This window comes from Xenopus tropicalis, chromosome 5 (assembly GCF_000004195.4).
Source record: "Xenopus tropicalis strain Nigerian chromosome 5, UCB_Xtro_10.0, whole genome shotgun sequence".
Lineage (NCBI taxonomy): Eukaryota > Metazoa > Chordata > Amphibia > Anura > Pipidae > Xenopus > Xenopus tropicalis.
Genome location: NC_030681.2, coordinates 5,726,709 through 5,732,483, shown reverse-complemented (window position 1 = coordinate 5,732,483; position 5,775 = coordinate 5,726,709).

The window sequence follows — 5,775 nt, the reverse complement described above, 5'->3', positions numbered from 1 at the left end:
ACTCTTAGTTATCCCGATTGTACAGCGCTAGGTACTCTTAGTTATCCCGATTGTACAGCGCTAGGTACTCTTAGTTATTCCGATTGTACAGCGCTAGGTACTCTTAGTTATCCCGATTGTACAGCGCTAGGTACTCTTAGTTATCCCGATTGTACAGCGCTAGGTACTCTTAGTTATTCCGATTGTACAGCGCTAGGTACTCTTAGTTATTCCGATTGTACAGCGCTAGGTACTCTTAGTTATCCCGATTGTACAGCGCTAGGTACTCTTAGTTATTCCGATTGTACAGCGCTAGGTACTCTTAGTTATTCCGATTGTACAGCGCTAGGTACTCTTAGTTATTCCGATTGTACAGCGCTAGGTACTCTTAGTTATTCCGATTGTACAGCGCTAGGTACTCTTAGTTATTCCGATTGTACAGCGCTAGGTACACTTAGTTATTCCGATTGTACAGCGCTAGGTACACTTAGTTATTCCGATTGTACAGCGCTAGGTACTCTTAGTTATTCCGATTGTACAGCGCTAGGTACTCTTAGTTATTCCGATTGTACAGCGCTAGGTACTCTTAGTTATTCCGATTGTACAGCGCTAGGTACACTGCAGGCTGTGCTGCTATTCCATGTGTCCTGCACTAGTTGCACTCCCAGCTGTACGGCACAGGGCACACTGCCGGCTCCTCTGATCCCCCCGGCTGGGCTGGAAGTCGCACTTCTGACTGGGCAGATCTGTCAGTACGGCACAGGGCACACTGTACAGCGCCGATGACACTGCCGCTGGAGCTGCGCTGGGTGAGTCAGACCGGAGTCACTCTGATCACTGACTGAGCTACCAGCGCTCCCAATGCGACTCAGGCTCCTCCCCCGGGGCGTGGCCGCCCTTGTTTCCTGCGGAGAGTGGGGCAGTACCAGGCCGGGGGGGGTGTTACCCTGCGCTCTCACCTCTTTCTTCCACTTGCCCCGACCTGCCCGCTCAGCTCTGCCCCCCCCGCACTATTGGACTATCCCAGCTGTTGGCTCCCCTGCCAAGCGCTTGGTTCGCTCCATTGACGCAAGTAGCAGCCATATATGGGCAGTGACGCAAGCGGGTTCCCTTGGTTGGAGTGACGTGTGCGGGAGGGATTCCCTGGCTGGCTCGGAGCACCTGCTGGGCTTGGGAAGGTGGGGGCTCCGTACTACGGGCCATTGTAGCGCTTAGTATTGAGGCTTCAAATGGGCCTTTGGCAATACATGGTGGGTAGGGGAATACAGTGAGTAATATCCTGAATCTGAAGGTGGGGGTTAAACCCCCCCAGTAATTACTAACCCCCCCCCCAGTAAGTACTGATAGAAAGACAATATGGGGGGGTATGGCTAAGGGGTATATTTATCCTGCTGTGGAAAAAGTAAAGTAGATGTTGCTCATAGCAGCCAATCAGATGCTTTGCTTTGGTTTGCTAACTGTTGAAATCTTATTGCTGATTGGTTGATAAATGATAAATATAACCCTTAGTCTCCCAATAAACTCCCAGCGGCAGGGAAGGGGTTTGTCTATTATATTGCAGAGTTCAGTAGTAAAACAACACCCCCCCCCCCCGCTATTGCGTATCCGGGTACCTGGGATGTTTGTTGGACTTTCCAGTAAATACTTAAAATACCTGTTAATTGTCTGGGATTCAAAACAGGCCCTAGCATTTTAAGTACTCAGAGCCCCACTGGGATACTGGGAAAATCTGGATGGGGCCTGGTCCTGCTGGGCCCAGGTTTGGGAAAAGGTTCTGGGAAAGGTTTGTAGCATTCTGCTTGTGCAGTGTGGGCATGTCTGGGGTTAATGTGTTTGTTCATTTTAAACAATAATCTTACTGGCATGTTTGGGGTTAATGTGTTTGTTCATTTTAAGCAGTAATCTTACTGGCATGCCTGGGGTTAATGTGTTTGTTCATTTTAAACAGTAATCTTACTGGCATGCCTGGGGTTAATGTGTTTGTTCATTTTAAACAGTAATCTTACTGGCATGCCTGGGGTTAACGTGTTTGTTCATTTTAAACAATAATCTTACTGGCATACCTGGGGTTAATGTGTTTGTTCATTTTAAATAATAATCTTACTGGCATGTCTGGGGTTAATGTGTTTGTTCATTTTAAACAATAATCTTACTGGCATGTCTGGCGTTAATGTGTTCATTTTAAACAGTAATCTTACTGGCATGCCTGGGGTTAATGTGTTCATTTTAAACAATAATCGTACTGGCATGCCTGGGGTTAATGTGTTAATTTTAAACAATAATCTTACTGGCATTCCTGGGGTTAATGTGTTTGTTCATTTTAAACAATAATTTTACTGGCATGCCTGGGGTTAATGTGTTTGTTCATTTTAAACAATAATCTTGCTGGCATGCCTGGGGTTAATGTGTTTGTTCATTTTAAACAATAATCTTACTGGCATGCCTGGGGTTAATGTGTTTGTTCATTTTAAACAGTAATCTTACTGGCATGCCTGGGGTTAATGTGTTTGTTCATTTTAAAAAGTAATCTTACTGGCATGGTTGGGGTTGATGTGTTTGTTCATTTTAAACAATAATCTTACTGGCATGCCTGGGGTTAATATGTTTGTTCATTTTAAACAATAATCTTACTGGCATGCCTTGGGTTAATGTGTTTGTTCATCTTAAACAATAATCTTACTGGCATGCCTGGGGTTAATGTGTTTGTTAATTTTAAACAATAATCTTACTGGCATGGCTGGGGTTAATGTGTTTGTTCATCTTAAACAATAATCTTACTGGCATGCCTGGGGTTAGTTTAGTTAGTTTAGGGTCAGTGTGCCCATAGTCCATTTTCTGCAGTGATTTTACCCTCTTTTTTACCCTGGGGGTCACTGACCCCGGCAGCCAAACCCTATTGCTCTGTGAGGCTCCAGTTTTATTGTTATTGTTACTTTCTATTATTTTTTTATTCAGATCCCTCTATTCTATTCATATGCCAGTGTCTTATTCAAACCACTCCCCGGTTGCTAAGGTCATTAAACCCTAGCAACTAGATACCTGCTGAAATTCCAAACTGGAGAGAGCTGCTGAACAAAAAGTAAAATCATTTTAAAAAGTACAAATAATAAAAAATGAAGACCAATTGCAAATGCTCAAAGTGTTGGATGTCAGCAGTTCGTTACGCTGGAGGAAAGCAAACGTGTACATTTACATTTGCACTTGGAAAGCGATGGCGTCTGTGGCTTTTACTCCCCCGCTATTTCTAAGCCTAATAATAGCGCTCACTACTTCCCTTTCTATCTGACCCCCCGCCCCACGTGTGCCTTTATTATCAGTTCTAATGAACTCCTTACTGTGGGGTTTCAGCGGAAACCTTTCTCCCCGTAACCTTTTGTAGTTGCTGAATCTGCTTCTTTTTGATCCTCCTGATTCATTCCCCATATGACTCCTCCACTCTAATTCCTGGGGTTAACGCTCTGTTATACAGATAGCTAGAATCTCAGCCATAAAGCAGGGCAGGACTGCTGCTTACAATGGGGGGATCAGATAGGATCTGTGCCACTGTGACAGAATGCTCTGTTATACAGATAGCTAGAATCTCAGCCATAAAGCAGGGCAGGACTGCTGCTTACAATGGGGGGATCAGATAGGATCTGTGCCACTGTGACAGAATGCTCTGTTATACAGATAGCTAGAATCTCAGCCATAAAGCAGGGCAGGACTGCTGCTTACAATGGGGGGGATCAGATAGGATCTGTGCCACTGTGACAGAATGCTCTGTTATACAGATAGCTAGAATCTCAGCCATAAAGCAGGGCAGGACTGCTGCTTACAATGGGGGGGATCAGATAGGATCTGTGCCACTGTGACAGAATGCTCTGTTATACAGATAGCTAGAATCTCAGCCATAAAGCAGGGCAGGACTGCTGCTTACAATGGGGGGATCAGATAGGATCTGTGCCACTGTGACAGAATGCTCTGTTATACAGATAGCTAGAATCTCAGCCATAAAGCAGGGCAGGACTGCTGCTTACAATGGGGGGGATCAGATAGGATCTGTGCCACTGTGAGAGAATGCTCTGTTATACAGATAGCTAGAATCTCAGCCATAAAGCAGGGCAGGACTGCTGCTTACAATGGGGGGGATCAGATAGGATCTGTGCCACTGTGACAGAATGCTCTGTTATACAGATAGCTAGAATCTCAGCCATAAAGCAGGGCAGGACTGCTGCTTACAATGGGGGGGATCAGATAGGATCTGTGCCACTGTGACAGAAGGCTCTGTTATACAGATAGCTAGAATCTCAGCCATAAAGCAGGGCAGGACTGCTGCTTACAATGGGGGGGATCAGATAGGATCTGTGCCACTGTGACAGAAGGCTCTGTTATACAGATAGCTAGAATCTCAGCCATAAAGCAGGGCAGGACTGCTGCTTACAATGGGGGGGATCAGATAGGATCTGTGCCACTGTGACAGAATGCTCTGTTATACAGATAGCTAGAATCTCAGCCATAAAGCAGGGCAGGACTGCTGCTTACAATGGGGGGGATCAGATAGGATCTGTGCCACTGTGACAGAATGCTCTGTTATACAGATAGCTAGAATCTCAGCCATAAAGCAGGGCAGGACTGCTGCTTACAATGGGGGGGATCAGATAGGATCTGTGTCACTGTGACAGAAGGCTCTGTTATAGAGATAGCTAGAATCTCAGCCATAAAGCAGGGCAGGACTGCTGCTTACAATGGGGGGGATCAGATAGGATCTGTGCCACTGTGACAGAATGCTCTGTTATACAGATAGCTAGAATCTCAGCCATAAAGCAGGGCAGGACTGCTGCTTACAATGGGGGGATCAGATAGGATCTGTGCCACTGTGACAGAATGCTCTGTTATACAGATAGCTAGAATCTCAGCCATAAAGCAGGGCAGGACTGCTGGTATTATTTGGGCTGGAATTCCCCTTGTTGTTGCCCCAGTTTACCCCTATCCTGCCCAAAATCACCCCAGAAACACAGTCCTGATGAGACACCTCTCCCAACCTGCCCGAACCCTGTCCAATCCCTGGCTCAGCTGTGCCATCATTGTGCCACTTCTGGTCACGATTGGCCAAACTAAACTGTTTAAAGCCTACTGTAAAGCTGGCAACCCTATTGGCTGTGCCGACTGTCCAGGGGACCCAGTTGACCAATTAGCTTATAACTAGGGCTACAAATATTATGGGACTCCATGATTACTGATGGCAGCCCTGCCTGAAGCCTTGGGGGTTACCCTAAAGTTACACCCCCTATATCCAGATTTGCCCTGTTATGTTCATAGTGTATTGTCCCAGAATGCAATGGGCAGAGTGGGCACTGGGATAGGATATTACAGCGCCTTTGGCACCGGGTCCAGGATCTGCTTGTTGTTTCCGCCAGTCGCTCCTTCCGTGTCCTTTATTATTTCCTGTATATGAGATGATGTGGGTCTCGGAGCTGCGTGAATACATTGCCCCTGCCTGCGGCTCTAAAGGGCAACTATAACTCTAATGGAACAGGGCCCTAAGAGCTTGCCATCTATCGGCATAAAAGGGCCAATCCGCTGTAAGTAGGAGCTAAATCCAGTTTGCCCAAGGAGCAGCACTAGGGGGCAGCAGTGAGATAATAGCTATTAGATTTATATAGCCCATCTTTCACTGCTAGGCCTGGCTAAGTACTGACATAGGAACTCATTTATGACATTTTTGTTATTGTCACCCTGTCCCCAATGGAGGTCATTTTACCAAGTAGCAGTGCTGAACTAGAAATCCCCCTATTAGAACAGCGCCTCCTAGATGTA